This window comes from Phyllostomus discolor, chromosome 4, assembly GCF_004126475.2.
Source record: "Phyllostomus discolor isolate MPI-MPIP mPhyDis1 chromosome 4, mPhyDis1.pri.v3, whole genome shotgun sequence".
Lineage (NCBI taxonomy): Eukaryota > Metazoa > Chordata > Mammalia > Chiroptera > Phyllostomidae > Phyllostomus > Phyllostomus discolor.
Genome location: NC_040906.2, coordinates 62,048,739 through 62,068,412, shown reverse-complemented (window position 1 = coordinate 62,068,412; position 19,674 = coordinate 62,048,739). Strand labels below are relative to the sequence as shown.

At 35.9% G+C, this 19,674-nt stretch overlaps 1 protein-coding gene across 19 annotated transcripts in view; it reads right to left on the bottom strand.

The window, feature by feature from the left end:
• The window catches only part of BAZ2B (bromodomain adjacent to zinc finger domain 2B), a 367,012-nt gene that overhangs the window by 197,444 nt on the left and 149,894 nt on the right, over nucleotides 1–19,674 (bottom strand). For 18 of the 19 annotated variants that reach the window (XM_036023420.1, XM_036023418.1, XM_036023403.1 and 15 more), the window contains one exon: nucleotides 12,577–12,619. The exons of the other annotated variant lie outside the window; for it this stretch is intronic. The gene's annotated coding sequence lies outside the window, so the exon portion shown is untranslated. The remainder of the gene's footprint in view (nucleotides 1–12,576; nucleotides 12,620–19,674) is intronic. 19 annotated transcript variants of the gene reach the window in all.

Sequence of the window (19,674 nt, the reverse complement as noted above, 5' to 3'; positions counted from 1 at the left end):
TGAAGTTACTGGAATTGTCCGGCGGAATTTTTAGCCAATGCTGTCCATATCTGTGCAGCAAAAGTATAAATGAGTTATTGCTGCGATAGTTATTTGATCATTGTTTTGGTCCCCAAGTCTTAATATACTAACCTGTCTTTAAATGGTGCTTTAGAAAGAACAATTAATAGAAAGAACTGATTCACAGTATGGGTAAAATTGTATATAGATAGACTTGTTGGACACATGAGCAAGCAACTACACATACACATTAAAAACCTACTGAATCCAACAAATACTTATTGGAAACAAGACTGAGGGTATAAGTTCCAACATTCTGAACAGACACCTGAATAAGACAGTTCTCTCCACAAAGACCTTACAAGTAAGTACTATAAATTGAAATTTCTCAAGGAGTTTCACAAAATGCTTCAAAGTATCTGTATTATTAAATGAGAAAATAACATATTTAAATACCTATTTTAAATAATAAATAAAATGACATTTCTCAGAAGCACAAAGAATAGGCCAACAACCTTAAATACACATTATTTGTGGGGGTGAGTAACAACTGGATGATAGTGCCCACGATATAACACTTGTATCCCACAATGGAGCACAGACATAGGTGCCATGATGGCATTGCTTTTTTTACATTTCTTAATCTGTTACAGAAGAAAAGCATGAGATGAACTGATAGGGAAAATGAAAGCAAATGACATAAAAGCACAAAGTGAGCTGATAGGGAAACAAAAGCAAATGTGGATATAAAATGATAATTCACCAAATTCAGCCCAAGATCTTCACCAGATCCTTCAGTTGTGTTCATCTGATCAAAGTTTCTATATAGCACATCAAGAACTCTTTGTTATTTTGAAAACCAAAGTAAAGAAGAGGAATTGTAATGGCCATTCTTTTTATATGAAACCCCAAACGGGATTCAATGATCTCTTTTCTGAATTAAAATTAAAATTATAAAACTAAACCAGAATATTTACTGATAGTGTAAGAACAACACACACACACACATACACACACAATCAGCTGTTTCTCTACTCTAAGAGTGAACAACCCAGAAAGTAAATTAGCAGTTCCATTTACAATAATACTGAAAAAGAAAAATACAGTTGGAGGACTTACACTTCCCAATTTCAAAACACAACAATCAAAAAAAAATGTGGCACTGGCATCAGGGCAAAGAAAACAGTGTCACTGAGTTGAGTGTACAGAAGTTAAACCCAGCCCTGGCTGGTATAACTCAGTGGATTGATGCAGGCTGCAAACCAAAGTGTCGCAGGTTCGATTCCCAGTCAGGGTACATGCCTGGGTTGCAGGCAATGACCCCCAGCAACCACACATTGATGTTTCTCTCTCTCTCTCTCTCCCTCCCTTCCCTCTCTAAAAATAAATAGATAAAATCTTTAAAAAAAAAAAGAAGTTAAACCCATACATCCATGGCCAACTGATTTTTGACAAGGGTACCAAGACTATTCAATGGAAGAAAAAAAGAGTCTTTTCAAAAAGTATACTGGGAAGACAATATCTATATGCAAAGTAGTAAATAAAATTGGAATCTACCTCCTACCATATAAAAATTTTTTCAAAAAAGATTAATGACCTACATATGAATAAAACCATACAACTCTTAGAAGAAACACAGTGGTAAATCCTCATGAATTTGGATTTGGCAATTGATTCTTAGATATGAAACCAAAAGCACAAGTAACAAAGGAAAAGATAAATTGGATTTCAAACAATTAAAATTTGGGGAGCATTAAAAAACATCATCAAGAAAGGAATCTATGGCCCTGATTGGTGTGGCTCAGTTGGTTGGGTGTCATCCCATGAAGCGAAAGGTTACTGGTTTGATTTCTGGTCAGGGAACAAGCCTAGGTTGCAGGTTTGGTCCGTCAGGCACATAGGAGAGGCAACTGATCAATGTTTCTCTCTCACATCAATCTTTCTCTCCCTCTATTTCTCCCCCCCTTCACCTCTCTCTTTTTTAAAAAAAGTTATCTACAGAATGGGAGAAAGCATTTGCAAATCATACATCTGATAAGGTCTAGGATCCAGAATATATAAAAATCTCTTGCAATACAACAATACAAAGACAACCCACATTTAAAAAATAGGCAAAGAATGTGAACAAATAATGCTCCAAAGAAGATATACTAATGGCCAACACTAATATAGCAGTAATGTTAAAAAAAGAAAGAAATACTGGCAAAGACATGGAGAAACTGGAAAACTTGTACATTACTGAAGGGTAGGGCAGAATGGTTCACCTGTTGTAGAAAATGATCTGGTGTTGTATCTAATGGTTAAACATGAAAATAACACCTAATCCAGCAATTCCACTCCTAGATATATACCCAAAACCTCAGAAAACAGGTACTCAAGTACATTTATATGCATGTTCACAGCTGCACAATTCATGATGGTCAAAAAGTGGAAACAAACGAAATGTTCATCAAAGGATGAATGGATAAACAAATTGTGCTACATATGTAAAACAGAATACTATTCAGATATAAATTAGTATGAAATACTGACACAAGCTACAAGGTACAGGAACCTCCAAAACAAGGGAACAAAGCCAGTCACAAAAGGTCATATATGTATTATTCCATCTTTATTAAATCTTTAAGATAGGTAAATCTTAAGAGACAGAATGCAGATTGCTCATTCTGAATGGGAGGTTGGGAAGGAGAAATGGAGAGCAACTCATTAATGCATCTGAAGTTTCCTTTCAGGGTGGTGAAAATGTTTTGGAACTAGCTAGAGATAGTGGTTCCACAACATTGTGAATGTGCTACATTGTTCACTTCTAAATAGTTAATTTTATGTCATGAATTTCACTTCAATAAAAATAATTTTTACAAAATATTACTTAAATCTTAAGTTCTTTTCTAATGGGAAAAGGGAAAAATTACTCTGGAGTAGGAACACTAAAAAAATGCAAATTTTTTTTTTGCACAAGGAAATTTTTTTAAGATTTTATTTATTTATTTCTTAGAGAGGGAAGGGAGGGAGAAAGAGAGAGAGAAACATCAATGTGCGGTTGCTGGGAGTCATGGCCTGCAACCTAGGCATGTACCCTTACTGGGAATCGAACCTGTGGCACTTTGGTTCACAGCCCGCGCTCAATCCACTGAGCTACGCCAGCCAGGACTGGAATTTTTTTTTTAAATTACTTACTAAAGATCTCAATTTTGCCCTGGCTGATGTGGTTCAGTGGATTGAGCACTGGACTGCAAGGCAGTGGGTCACTGGTTTGGTTTCCGGTCAGGGCACGTGCCTGGGTTGTGGGCCAGGACCCCAGTGGGGGGTGCACAAGAAGCACATTGATGTTTCTCTCCCTCTCTTTCTCCCTCCCTTCCCCTCTCTCTAAAAATAAAATCTTTTAAAAAGTTGTTTTTTAATCCCATTTTTTCTTACCTCCTTGACTCCCCACCTTTCCTCTCCTCTTCCCTTTACTCTACTGGCCTCCCGTCCTTCCCGCATTTCTATATCATATATCTCTCCTATTATTTAGGTGTTATGCCTCTGGCAAGGTCCTGTAATCATCTCTCTCCTATTTTCTATTTCCTTTTACCTATTTTCCATGAGATGTCCTCAGTGTGATCTTGTAATCCAATGTTGATGTCTCTGTCATTTCTAATACAGGATTTCCTCAAATGTCTGATGACCCATGCCCATTCATTCATATTAGAGAGTGGAACTTGTAAAACCTAATTTAAAATTTTGTGAACCTGTATGGCACTTGTCAAGCATAAATTTCACTGTAGGGTGATCTAGCTAAGCCATTCAGTAGAGAACCTTGATGACGTTTCTACCTTTAGTTCATTTTTGCATAAGCCAAGAGAGCAAAGCTTACTGGGGGATCACAATATTCAGTACACAATAAGCTTTCACTCAGTCCACTTTTTCCTATGATTACTCTTGCCAACAGAGGTGTTTCATTTACCCAAGTCCAGAGATGCTCAGCTTTATACACTCCAGAAAATAAATAAACCTCCAGTTTTGTACTGGGCAATAGAGGCACCCAATTGTGTTAAGTAAAGAAGACCTAAAAAATACAAGAGTTAAATAGACTTTTTATGTTTAATGAATGTGCAGTAAACATTTTCTGTTTTCATACAGTCTATGTATTTAGAGCTTTACCTGCACCTGTAACTTTCCCCCTCCACTGCAGCTGCCCCTTCCAGAGATACTGGAACTGATCAGTTTCATTAAAAGGTTATGTTTCTTTTTTGCTTTCCTTGTTGTCAGCTGATTATTCAGTTCTGTTAATATGCTAAATCAGTTACCATTCATCTGTCTGCTCTCCAGGTTTCAGCTTATTTCTTTGGTTATGCCTTTTTTAAAAAAATGTATTCTCTATCAAATCAGTGGTACTTTAGCAGTTAGATGAAGTTAAGTATATATATTCAAGCCAGCACCTTACCCAGAAACCTGTTTCCTTAGCCTTGCAGTTTTTTTTCTACATTAAAAACCATCTACTATAAGAAGATGCTGGTCTTGGTTAAATATTCAGGTATAATTAACTTTAAGATCAATTTTTATTATAAAAAGACAATTTTTTTTAGTCCTTGCTATCCTTACTTGAAATTCTGCGGCTACAACTGCTAGTTTGCTATTTATACTCAGTCTATACAATACTGCACTGTGTTTTGATTCAATAATTAAATTAACTGCTAGAAGGAAATACCCCCTTCTCCTTCAGTTCCTTCAATACTCTCAGCACACTTAAATTACATTGTGCTGGCTTCATTTCTCTTCATGTCATACCCTAGCATGAGGGCACTCTGCATTTTTTTTTAGTAAGTTTGTACTTTCTCTTTAGGTGCCTGCCTACATTTCATACAGTTTAATTTTCTAGGAAACTTTCCTCTAATTCTAATCCTCCAAAAGAGTTGCATAGCATGGCTAAGTTGTCCTCACATTAATTTCATTATCACTCTGGTATGTATTATTAGTGAGAGCAACCTGCTTAATACTATGGTAGAAACATTATATATCTATCTGAAAGTTTGAATAGTGGAAAGATCGAAGCTCCCAGTTGAGAACCAACAGAAGACACTAGCACCAGCTAATACATCAATTTCCTTTTTATAATGACACCTCTCCTTCACAAAACTTCCCAAATTTGCATAAAGCCTTCCTTCAGAACCTTTTAAATGTTATCTTCTCTCCGCCTCTTGTACAAGTACAAAAGTGGAGGGCAGTGGGTGAGAGAAAATAGAGGAGGAAAGGGCAGCAGTAACAATGAGCACCGCTATGCGATTTTACCCTCCGCTTAGAAGAGAAATTCAGCTTTTTCACATATACTGAGTCAGATACCATGTACGTATTTTGCTATATAGGTGGAAACTATAAATTCTTTATGAAGATTTTTTGCAACATAAGCACCTCTGTACAAATAGTGATACCTAGTCTCTACTATGTTTCAAAAGCGAGAGAGAAAATCTTCCTAGAATATGCTATTATTGATGAGGCCTTCCTCATCCCTAGGGAACACATCCCTATATTCACAAAACGCTGTACAAAAGCCTCTACTATGGCATCTACGATGTCTGTGCTGACTGTTTTTTGTGTCTGTTTCACCACTAGACTGTAAACTCTTAAAGAATAGGAACAGTATATTCTCCATCTTTATACGTTTCCTAAATAATTCAAAAGGCATTATGTAATGTCTCTTAAATCGAGAAATAATGCATATCCATTTCCCTTTAAGATGATGGACCCTTCATAATTATGATAGCAAGGGCATAAAATTTCAGAACAAGATAGCAGAATGCTTCTAAAAATATAAATTCCTATAAGAGACAAATAATTTATTTAAAATGTTTTAATACCACCAATTTCTCAACATGGCTTCCTCCTTAACATCTTCCAACAGAAGAAAAGTTGTGGAACATTTTGAAATTAAAGATGGAATGCAAATGAAATCAACCTATAATCAATACTTCCAGCGACTTCTCTTCACATTAGAAAGTTCTAACCACTTTCGATGACATCTGATTACCTCTACACCGCCAGCTTGCAATGTTCTAGAGTCACTGGCACTATTTCCTCAGGTCCTCACGTGGCTGGCTCCTTCATTTCTCAACACTCTCACCACATCACTGAGGCCTTCTCCAAGTTTCATCTGTAAACTGCTGCCACTTCTACCCTGTCCCTCCCATATACATTACAACATCTCCCCCCCTCCTCTGGAACTCTTACCAATATATTTTTTTAAAATTATTGATTTCTTTACTTCTACTCCCCTACTAGAAAATAAACATAATGAAGAAACTTTGTCTTATTGACCATAGTGTCCCCAATAGCTAGACAGTGGGAGCTTGTAAGTCAGTGCTCCATAAGTGTTTGCTGAATGGATTAATAAATAAGTGACTGACAGAATGTGAAGCACATACTATATTCACTGATTAAATAAATGCTCACAATTCCTAGCTAGGGAATACTTTGTCAGGCAGAATCGTTCAGAACAAGAAACTTCCCATTTACAGCATATATCATGTCTCTTTTCTTACTGAGAATCAATATTATAAAGAGGTATACAAAAATGAAGGTAATTAAATAAAGGAAAGGTTGGCATTATATAAATTGCTTGAAGGATGAATTCAGGAAGTCACTTCAGGGTACACACTGACTGATACTATAACTCTCTCCTCCCATAATCTTGCTTCTGCCATTCAGTGAGCTAACAAATATATATTGAGCATTAAGCACTTTATTTCTAAATATACATACTAAGTTCATTTGGACATAAATTAGTTTCATAGTCTCTGAATACATTATAGTAGAAACTTCCTTGTCTTCAGTTAGAAAAACATGAATTTGAATCCAAGTTACTAATTTTGTCAACTTGGAGCAGTTATTTAATATCAATAATTCTAAGATTAAAGTCATACTTGGAAACAGTCTGGCATATAATTAGGTTTCACTGTTAATTTTCCTATAGAGGACAGGAATTGAAAGGTGGAACAAATCATACAAAACACATCAAATATGTTTGTTCCAACAGTCACTGTTAAACACTGAATTCACATGTTCACTGGAAAAACAAGTAGAGCAAACAAAATTAATATAACCATAACTGGGTTTGAATAGGGTAAAAATCACATCCCTGACTGGTGTGGCTCAGTTGGTTGGGCACTGGCCCATGAAGTGCAAGGTCAGCAGTTTGATTACTGGTCAGGGCACATGCCTGGATTGTGGAACAGGTCCCTGGTTGGGGGCGTGTGAGAGGTAACTGATCGATGTTTCTCTCATACATGGATACCTTTGTTCTTCTTTTTTCCCCTCCCTTCTCCTCTCTCTAAAAATAAATGAATTCTTTAAAAAAAAAAAAGGATTAAATCGCATCCCTCAAACACAGTAGACATTTAGTTATAATCTGTTGAAATAATAAAGCAATGAACAATTTCAAGTCACAAAAATTTCAGGGTTATAATTTCTTAAACATTTCTTTTTTTATAGATTTTATTTATTTTTTTAGAGAGAGAAGGGAGGGAAATAGAGAGAGAGAGAGAGAGAGAAACATCAATGTGTGGTTGCTGGGGGTTATGGCCTGCAACCCAGGAATGTACCCTGGCTGGGAATCGAACCTGTGACACTTTGGTTCATAGCCCACGCTCAATCCACTGAGCTATGCCAGCCAGGGCAACATTTCTTATTTTTAAGATTTTACTTATTTATTTTTAGAGTGGAATGGAGGGACAAAGAGAAGGAGAGAAACATCAATGTGGAAGAGATGGTTGCCTCTTGCACGACACCAAGTGGGGACCTGGACTGCAACCCAGGCATGTGCCCTGACTGGGAATCGAACTGGCAACCTTTTGGTTCACAGGCTAGCATGCAATCCACTAAGACACACCAGCCAGGCAAACATTTCTTAATTCATAAGAAATGGGGTAGTGATGATGTTAAATCAAGATGTTCCTGGATTATAGTCATCATTCTATCTTTTAATCATTGCACCACCTTAAGCAAGTTATTTAACCTCTGTAAGCCTCAATTAAAGTTGGGTCATTCACAGTTTAAGCTTCAGTTTGAACTTCAAACATTTCTCATTGTTCTTAAAGTAAAAAAATTCTTATCATACTTTATTGTGCCCTATATCTACTGATTGTTGATCTCAAACCATACTCTTTCTCTCTGTCCTCTAGCTACATTGACTGGCCTTCTATTCTTTCCTTCAAAGTATTATATCCTTACCTAACTACCTATGTAGTTACCTTTATTGGAGTTCTTTATTTCTTCTTATGACTTCTAGTTACCAATTAGCATCCTTTCATTTCAGCCTAAAGAACTTCCTTTAGCATTTCTTGTTAAGCCAGATCTACTAGCAACAAATTCCTTGTCTTAAATATGCTCAAAGAAGTAAAAGAAACCATGGACAAAGAACAAAAGGAAACCAGCAATATAAAAACAAAATAAAATATCAATAAAAAGATATTAATTAAAAAAGGAACTAAATGGAAATTTGACCTACAAAGTACAGAAAGTGAAGTAAAAAAAGTCACTACAGGGGTTCAGCAACAAACCTGAGTGGGTATTAAAAAGAACCAGCAAACCTGAAGACAGGTCAATTGAAATTATCTGGTCTGAAGAGCACAAAGAAAAAAGAATAAAGTGAACAGAGCCTATGGGATCCATGGGATACACTCAGGAGTACCATACATATGCTTTATGGCTATCTCAAAAGAAGAAAGAAGGGGACAGAAGTGATCTTTGAAGAAATAATGACTACACACTTCCCAAATTTGGGGAAAACCATGAATGTGCTCATCCAACAAAATCAATGTACTCCAAACAGGATAAATTCAAAAGAGAATCATATTAAGACACATTATAGTCAAAGTGCTGAAAGACAAAGATAGAAACTTGGAAGCAGCAAGAGAGAAACAACTTGTCATGTACAAAATGAAATTAGTAGCCGATTTCTTCTTAGAAAGCATGGAGGTCAGAAGGCAAATGGGTTTACATATTAAAAGTGGTAAAATAAAAACAGCTGTCAACAAGGATTTTATATCTGTCAAAACTATAGTTTTAAAATGAAGAAGTACCTGGCTGGCGTAGCTCAGTGGATTGAGTGCGGGCTGGGAACCAAAGTGTCCCAGATTCAATTCCCAGCCAGGGTACATTCCTGGGTTGCAGGCCAGAACCGCCAGCAACCGCACATTGATGTCTCTCTCCCTCTCTCTCTCTCCCTCTCTCCCTCTCTCCCTCTCTCCCTCTCTCCCTCTCTCTCTCTCTCTCTCTCCCCCTCCCTTCCTTCCCTCTCTAAAAATAAATAATCTTTAAAAAAAAACTTTAAAAAAAAACTGTGAAATTATCTATCAAAAAAAATGAAGAAGTAATTAAGACATTTCCCGATAAATGAAATGAGATAAATATTAATAACACCTAGCACCATGGATGGCATAAAGAGAAGCTGTACAGCAGATAGTTAAGCCCTATGTCAAAAGGCCTGGGTTTGAACCCTGAACTTCACTGATTAATAACCATGTGAACCGGGCCAAACTGCTTTACCTCTCTATAGCTCAGTTTTGCCAACTGTAAAATGAGGATAATAATACCTCCCTCATGAAGTTAGGATGATGAAATAAGTTAAAACAATAAACTCATGACTAGTGCCCGGTACCTGAATGTTGACTATCATCATCATCTTTATAGAGTGTCTAAAAATATTAGTTCTTATCCCCTTGAACTTCGCATATTTCTATGAAACAAATACTAAATTTTAAGAAAATATGACACAACAGTAATTTTTGGTAGAATTATGGATTAGGAAAATCACAAAGCATATTTTATGACTCATAATGATACTGAGCTAAATTTCTGTCACCATCTTTAGCAAATCCTCTTTTATCAGAGGTGCCAAGCAAAATACAGTAATTGGAGAATGTACTTTTTTTCTCAATGCTCAGCCTTTGACAAAGACACTTATGTTTCTATGGCACAGATTTATGTTTTTTACATCAACAATCAGCCCAGCACTACTATCATATCTGGGACAATTTCAAACAAAATTATTTAGCATTAAATATCTGGTCATTATATGTACATCTGTGTCATATAATATTTTTAAATTGTTTCTTTTAACTATAAACCATATATTACAATTGGCTTACATGTCTCTCAATCTTTTTAATCTCTAACTACTCCTATGCCAATCTACTGAAGAAAACAGGTCTTTTGCCTTACAGAATTCCCCAGTCTGGACTTTCCTTATTATATCCTCTTGTTATCATTTAATATGTCTCTCTGTCCCTACTATAGTTCTTATAAATTAGGCTCATTCATATCCAAAGGCTTGTTCTTCCTTCCTTTCTTTTTTTTTTAAATATGGATGGAGACATTCATGGTACTGGTGTGTAGCAAAATACATGTCTTTCTTACATAAAACAGGAAAGATAAATAAAGTTGTTAGAAAAATTAAGTAAGTTACAACTGGCAAAATGCTTAAATTAGTACCTGGCACAAAGCAAGCACTCCACAAACATTAGTTCTTATTATTACAGTGCATGTAGAGAATCAGTAGGATTTGATGTCAGAATAGATGACAGTTTTTGAAGAAGTAGTTGAAGATAACTAATATTTTTAGCTTTAGTAGCAAGTAGATGTTCATATCACTAACCAGTATAGAAAACATGTAAAGAGAGTAAGGTTTTAGGAAATTGGAAGAAAATGAGTTCAAGTTTAGACATACTGAATTTAGTACCTGTGGCATAGCACAGTCAGGAACCAATGTCACATACAGAGCTGGAAATATAAGTTCTAAGTTTTAAAAAGAGGTCTGTGGCAGAACATAAAGATTGAATGATAAGAGGAAAAGGAGCTCAGTGAAGGAAACAGTTATCATAAAAGACTACAAGACCACTTGAAGAATGCATTGGTATTGAATAAAGAGAAACTACTTCAAGAACATGAAATGATGTACTGTATGTAAAAAGATATGCAGACAAAAGCATCAGTATATGTTGGCTATAGAAGTGGTATGTCTAAAAAAACAGTCTACGTGTTAGAAAGTAGAGGGAAATGAAGTTATGTAGACAGGACATGGCTACCTTTGAATGACCATGAATAGGTAATTCAATTTAAGTGGAAAATAAGAAGACACTGAAGAAGTTAGCAAGACAAGTGACGCCATGCTATGGCAACATCATACAAAAATATACCATAATAGAGTTGGAAAATTGGAAAATGTGTTTAAATTTATGCCAATTTTACTTCCATCTAATCTAAACAAAACACTGCACAGGTACTGTGGCTTCAGGCACTGACCCAAAGGTAGGAGCTGGTGTCTTTAGCACCTTTCCATACCCATTTTCCCTACCACTCTTCTCTAGTGACTCTTCCACTAAGGAAGCCAGTACTCTGATGTTGCCATAATGTGTAAAACTACATTTTCTGCCATTGTGCCCTGTTTTGTTTCCTGAAGCATTCTGGTTACATTTCCACATTCCGTTCTGGCCTGCCATGAAATCTTTCATTCCCCCGTTGTCACTCTACCCACCCTCTGATTATCAAAAAAAGTCTTTAAAAATACAATAAAATTTCTCTCTGGCCTTTAAAAGATGTTAGACTTAAACTGTTTTTCCAAAAAATATTAAAACATAAATACAAAGATTGTCTATATATAAATTTACATTTCTGATAATTACTGCTTCTGTACTTAACAAACAATTAAAACAGGATTAAAGCAGATTTGAGTAAATAATTTACTCAAAAACTTTACCTATTATTTAAAAGTATTTTTCAAAAATGCTATAAAATATCATTATTATAATTGAGAATTTACTGGTTAGAATTTTATAATATGGAGGATCAAAGCATTAAAGATTTTCATTAACACATTTCCTTATACACAGTAGAAATTAACACTTTAAAATTAAAAAGTAAAAGTATCAGTTATTTTTTCAACAACTCTGCACATTTGGAAGACTTTATAAATCATTTAAATATCAATAAAAGTTTTAATTTTTTTATTATTGATTTTAAGGGAGAGAGAGAGTAACAGACAAAGAAACATCAATATGTTGTTCTACTTATCCATGCATTGATTGGTTGTTTCTTGTATGTGCCCTGACCAGGGATCAAACCGACAACCTTGGTGTATGAGGACAATTGCTCCAACCAACTAAGCTGCCCATCCTGGGCAATAAAAATTTTAAGTGAGAAACCAAAGAATCCTTTCAAGACTGTTTTGTTTTCACTCTAGCCTTAAAAAGTGATTACAGTATCAAATAATCTTATTTTTATAATTTTTCTAATGTGGAAGCATTGTAAATGTTTAGTAAAAACAAAAACTAAAAAAAGGTGATGTTCCAATTATAATTCACACTAAGTTAATAAAATTTCAGTTATAAATTAAAAGTAATTTTCATTTTAAATGTATTTAAAGCAATACTTTTAAAGTACTTAGTAACAAAAAGTGTGAGATGTGATTCATTGAAAATATAATGGTCAATTAGCTATTGAAAAAATAATCATATTTTAAAATTAAAAATATTTTCTAACTCAATTATCATTTTCAGAGAAAACAAAACATTCTTAAAAACTTAATTATCATTTTGTTCTTACTGTGATCAATGTGGTCAGTCTTGCGACATCACTGTTGAGAAAGCTGCAATAGGAAAACAGAAATAGAATTCAGCTGAATCATACTTGAGTAGGTAATTTCATGAACTAAAATATTTGTTTAGAATTTGTCTTTCTGTATGCCATAAGTCACACTTAAACTAATATAAAGTTGCCAGGATAAGTACAATTAGCACAATACAAATAAACATTAAATGCTTGAAGTTTATTTATAGGTCATTATTATAGTATGATAGATTATGTATTGTTTATAATCAGCAACACCCAGTGTTAACATAATATATTAGTAAATAAATGATAGGACATTTGAGTTTTATTTGTTTTCAACTATTTACAAGAAAAAATTACAGTATCTTAAACATACTACAGAAGACAGGTATCATTTGTACCTTTTCTTCCATTATTAGATTAGCAGCTCAGTTTATGGCCAGAATGTGATCTACTTATTATCAATTAATACGAAAAACTGCTTCCTGGCAATCCTTATGAATAGCGATAAAACTATTAAAACTTGAAAATATAACCCTGGCTGGTGTGACTCAGTGGATTGAGTGATAGCCTGCGAACTGAACAGTTGCTGGTTCAATTCCCAGCCAGGGTACATGCCTGGATTGCGGTCCAGGTCCTCTCAGTAGGGAGCGCATGAGAGGCAACCACACATTGATGTTTCTCTCTCCCTTTCTTTCTCTCTCCCATCCTATCTCTCTAAAAAATAAACACATAAAAAGTCTTTTTTTAAAAAAGAAAGAAAATACAATTGGGAAGAAACTATACACTATAAACCCAAGGAAAGTTAAGGTTCAAGTATTTCCTGGGTTCTCACTCACCAGGGATGCAAATAAAGAAACCTTTATTTGGGATAGTAAGGGAGTTCAGTGTAACTATAGGATACTCAGAAGGAGATGTTTCCCAACAACAGGTAGAAGTTGCCATTTAGAATAGTCCAAGATTTGTGAAACAGTCATATAAAAAAAGTACAATTCAAACTAAGAGTGTGGATGAGTTCACAAAGGGAATGAATATGGATGGAAAAAACACCCAGCAGAAACTGGGGGATATCTATAATAAATAAAGCTCATGGGAAACAAGAGAAGTGTTCGTGGTATTTATTTAGCCCAAGAAATAGAGAAATTGAAAATACACTGATTGAAGGCAAAAAGAAAGATTTCTATGGAGGGCAATGCCTTACATGACACACAGAGGAGTCGGAGAAGATAAGACAGGAAATTTACTCTCACTACCCACGCCCCCACTGTATCAAATCAGTTGGGAAGGCTACACAGATAAAACACATTACTCTCTATATCCAAAGACGTGTCTTTAAGAAACTGCTTCCTAGCATTATGCTCTTAACACAAAAAAAATCAGTGGTGGTAAAGTGTTAAACAAAAAGTTTTCTGAAAGAAGCAATTATACTTTCTCTAAAATTCTGTAATTTAAATAGGTATTAATTTTTAAAATTCTTACATTCAAACATTTGTTTGAATTGTAACAAAAATAAATTTACCTCTGCAACTAAAAAATAAAATTACTTCTGCAACTAAACAGACAAAAGCAAATGTTCCATTTTATATTTTATTTTGAGGGAAAAACACAAGATAATTAAAATAATCAATAGTTTAAAAATACATACTTCATTTAAAGCCCTTAAGTTTACAGTACAAAAAAACTGGTAAAAGCATTCTTTCATCATGGTAGCAATTTTTGCAACGATTTACTGGGTACTTGCAATTCAGAAGAAAAAAAGTACATGAAATTAAAATGACACTAGAGGTTAAAAGCAGACAAAAGTTAAGCCTCCTCATAAAAATCTTAAGTGATTTTTACATGAAAGGTAATTCTTAAAAGTCACCTAGAAATTAGGAAATATAGTCCAGTTATACAAAGTAATACTACATTTTATGAAAATATAGTTCAACTAATATATTGGTTATATACTATTTCTCTACAAATCACTGTTTCAGTAAATGTGAACAGAGAAAATCTCAACTCTATTTAGTCACAGAAAGCACCTACCATTGCTGAACTGTGTGTGTGCAGGGGGGGAATCTTAAGTCATGATAAACAATTATGTGAGTCTTTTACCAGTAACCAACATGTAACTCTCTTTAGGTTTCCTCCTCCTCTGTCAGAAAACAGAAAAAGTCTCTCCATATATAATCAATTTTAGCATACAAATCTTAACCTTCACTTGACAACACTACGTAAGTTTCAAAATATAGAAAGTAAGGATATTCATCCCTATCTAGCTTATTGAAGATTCAAAAATAAATAAAGGAGCAGAAAAAATAAATCTACCTTCTTTTTCTCACCTCACTCAATCTGAACATAGAAAGATATGCTAGAGTTCCAACCATGATGGAGGCACAGGTAGAGATTCTTCCTTGCACAACCAAAGAAAGGATAACAACTAATTTGAAATCAATAAACAACCAAAAGCCCCAGAAAATCAAACTGCTTGGAACTCTGACAACAAAAGAATTAAAGAAAAAGTCAATCAGAACAACCAGACAGGTAAGGTGGCTGACCACGCAGGTCACCTCATAAAAACCTCCCTGACACTATGGACATTGGGGGCGGAGCTGGCTGTCAAGCTCGGCAGACTGTGCAGGAGGGGCTGACTTAAGGGGACTTAAAAGGTGGCTGTGGGCTACACGGTTGGAGAAGCTCCCAGTCTCACAAGAGAGTCTGTTGAAAAGTGCACTAGAGACAAGCAGACTAGCGGCACTACTCCCTCTCTGGCCCCTCCCCCACAGGCAGCGCAGCCCAGAGAGTTGCCCGCCCTGGTGAATACCAGAGGCCCCAACAGCCATCCACAAGAGTTCAGCTGAGACAAGAAAAATAAATATAGCCTAAATGAAAGAACAGAGTAAAGCCTCAAAAAGAGAGCTAAGCCAGGAGGAGATCGCCAACCTATCTGATGAAGAATTTAAAGCCCTGGTAATCAAAATGCTCAAAGATCTGATTGAGCTTGGTCGAAAAATGAAAAAACAAATGAAGGATACCCAAAGTGATATAAAGCAGAAAATTCAGGGAACCAACAGTGACAGGAAGGAAACCAGGACTCAAAGCAACAATTTGAAACAAAAAGAAAAATAAACATCCATCCAAAACAAAATGAAGAAACAAGAATTTGAAAAGGTGAAGACTCTTACAAACCTTTAGGACAACCTGAAATGTTCCACTATCTGAATTATAGGGGTGCCAGAAGGAGAAAAGGAAGACCAAGAAACTGAAAACTTATTTGAACAAATAATGAAGGAAAAGTTCCCCAATCTGGCAAAGGAGACAGACTTCCAGAAAGTCCAGGAAGCCGAGAGAGTCCCAAAGAAGTTGGACCCAAAGAGGAACACACCAAGGCACATCATCATTAAATTACTCAAGATTAAATATAAAGAGAGAATCGTAAAAGCAGCAAGAGGAAAGGAGAGAGTTACCCATTAGTAGTCTAATGGGAACTCCTCTAAAGGAGTTCCCATTAGACTACTAGTTGATTTCTCAAAAGAAACCTTCCAGGCAAGAAGGGGCTGGAAAGAAGTATTTGAAGTCACAAAAGGCAAGGACCTACATCCAAGATTACTCTATCTAGCAAAGCTTTCACTTAGAATGGAAGGGCAGATAAAGTGCTTCCCAGATAAGGTCAAGTTAAAGGAGTTCATCATCACCAAGCTATTATTACATAAAATGTTAAAGGGACTTATTTAAGAAAAAGATGATCAAAAATATGAACAGTAAATTGACAACAAACTCACAACTGTCAACAAATGAACCTAAAAAAAAAGAAAAACAATGAAAACAAAAACTAAGCAAACAAGAACAGGAACAGAATCAGAGAAATGGACATCACCTGGAGGGATTTCAGGGGGGAGGGGGGGAATGGAGGAATGGGGGGAAGGTGCATGGAAGAAGCAGCATGGTTTGTAGGCATAAGGTAGACTGGGAGAGATAAAAATTGGTATGGGAAACAGAGGACTCAAAGAACTTATATGTACAACCCATGGATGTGAACTAAGGGGGGAGGCGTTGCTGGAAGGTTGGGGGACAGGGTGCAGGGGAGATAGAGGGAAAATTGGGAAAACTGTAATAGCATAATCAATAAAAATATTTAAAAAAGAAAGAAATACTGATTAATTCTAAAATTTATTTAAAATAATAGTCACTAAAATATGTAATCATTCATTTACATATCCATTTAATGTTTTCTCTGTGTTCTATGCTCTTTTCAAGGTGTGGTCTTATAATAAAAATTATTTTAAAAATCTGCATATGAAAACTAATCTCATAAATCATATGCTACTTATAGATATTTCAGTGCTGCAATCTTGAATTATACAGTGGAAAGTAAGTGTCTATCATTCTCTTTTTAAAGTACAAAAACTACATATAATTTGGCATATACTTTTAAGGCTTTTTAAAAATCTACACATGCGTCTACCATCATCTAGTTATTGCCAATTTTAACCATGTTTTTAATTACTATTACTTGGGGAAATTGAGAAGGAAAAAAGCAAAGGCTTTGATAAGCAATACTTCTTTGGGAGAAAATAAGCACACTTGCACAGGGAACCGTTTCGTGTAGCGTGGGAATGCAGCCCAGCTCCCACTAGGAAAAGCCAGTGGGAAGTGAGGCCCAGCGCACAGGAACCACGCCCACAGATAGGTTCTCCAGTGGGAAATCAGGCCTGCATTCTACCTAGGGTGCTATGAGACTTGCTTTTGCTAAAACTTCCTCACCCTGAATTGAGGCAGCAAAAGCTTACTGTAACTTCCTAAAATCTGAGCTAAACCTCCCAAGTATGGAGTGTAACCAGTTCAACTACTTTTCCCCTTGATCTGCAACATTCTTCTCTTTGAAGTAATTTAGCAACATTCTTTCCTTTGTTATCTATAAAAGGTAATCCCCTGCAGTGAACCTGTGTGTAGTAAATGAGGACCATCCTAGATGTAATGTACCCAGAAAAGCAAAAAAAGCCTGTCCAGGCAGGGGTTAGGGCTCCTATTCTAAGTGATAGCTTTGCTGGATAGAGTAATCTTGGATGTAGGTCCATGCCTTTCATGACTTGGCATACTTCTTTCCAGCCCATTCTTGCCTGTAAGGTTTCTTTTGAGAAATCAGCTGACAGCCTTATGGGAACTCCTTTGTAGATAATGGTCTCCTTTTCTCTTGCTGCTTTTAAGATTCTCTCCTCATCGTTAACCTTGAGTAATGTAATTATAGTGTGCCTGGTTGTGTGCTTCCTTGGGTCCAGCTTCTTTTGGGACTAAGCTTCCTGGACTTTCTGGAATTCTATTTCCTTTGCCAGATTGGGGAAGTTCTCCATATGTTCTCAAGTAAGTTTTCAATTTCTTGGTCTTCCTCTTCTCCTTCATGCACCCCTATGATTCAGATGTTGGAATGTTTAAAGTTGTCCTGGGGGTTCCTAAACCTCTCCTTGTTTTTTCTTAATTCTTCTTTCTTCATTTTGTTCTGGTTGAATGTTTATTTCTTCCTTCTGCTCCAAATCGTTGATTTGAGTCCCGGTTTCCTTCCCTTCACTGTTGGTTCCCTGTATATTTTCCTTTATTTCACTTTTCATAGCCTTCACTTTTTCCTGTTTTTCAACCATACTCAACCATTTCTGTGAGCATCCTGATTACCACTGTTTTGAACAGTGCATCTGATAGGATGGCTATTTCTTTGCCACTTACTTGTATTTTTTCTGGAGCTTTGACCTGCTCTTTCATTTGGGCCATAATTCTTTGTCCTGGCACTCCAGTTTAGTTGTAAGGGTTGGAGCCTTAGGTATTTACCAGGGTGGGGCAAACCACATTGCTGCATTGTGGTGTTGTGAGGGAGGGGTCCGAGAGGGTACAGTGCCACTTGCTCAGCTCTCCGCCAGCTTTTACTCACTTCTCCCGCTACCCATAAACAAACTGGGCCCTTCTGGAGCTGATTCCCAGGTGGGTGGGTTTGTGTACATCTAGGACCCTGTGGGTCTCTCCAACAAACTCTCCTGTGAGGCTGGGTGTTTCTGTCACTGCCATCATAAACCCCACAGGTTTTTCCAGCCAGAAGATTTGAGGCTTTATTGCCCTGCACTGGAATTCCAGGTTGTGTGGTCTGTCTTGTTCCCTAGTTGTTCCTCCTGGTTTATCTGTACGCAAATGTGAGACAATCTGCTTCGTGAGCCACTGCCTTGCCATGCGTCCTCTCCACCCCCAATGCCCATCTCCACCCCTCCTACAAGTCTGAATGAATATTTCTTCTTAAACTCCTTGGTTGTTGAACTTCCATACAGTTAGATTTTGTGGCAGTTCTGGTTGTTTTTTGTTTTTAAATTTGTTGTTGCCTTTCTTTTGGTTTTGCGAGGAGGCAAATTATATATACAAACGCCTCCATCTTGGCTGGAAGTTCCTCACAAAAAGTTTTATATATTCACCAACTCAAAGCCATCAATTTTGTTTCTGAATGTAACATTTTGACTAAGATCATCAAGATCATCAATGCCAAGGTTTTATACACCCACACTATTTGGCTTTGGAGACCTTACCAGGCTTTCTGGTAGGTTACATGGACACTAATTCAATACTACCTGCTGTTGACTAATTCAACACCTGTGGTTAGACTAATACTCATAACACCATTATCTATACCAATGATATTTATTAAGTTAGAAAACGATGACTCTACATCCAGTCTTCCAACAGAAGCCTAAAAATAAAGTAAATGACAGTTTCTCATTTTAAATCACTTAATTTGTCATATCATCACCTAAAACAAAGTGAGGCCCGTAAGAATGCTTTCCTTAATTACTAAAGAAAACCAAAAGCAAAAACAAAAACAAAAAGCATGTACAATCTTTTAAAACCTTAAAAAGATGATTTACCAGGATCCTCCTTTTTATCAACCTGTCCACAGTAACACTATCTCCAATGAAATAAACTCATTGTCAGCAATATTACTACTTAGGTAAAATTACATATAAACAGATGGCATTTAAAAAGCACTTCTTGTATTGGCAATGATTTCACATTTCTTATAAAATAAATTTACATTTCCATAAACTACTAAAATGTATCAATAATTTCACTAATCTTACT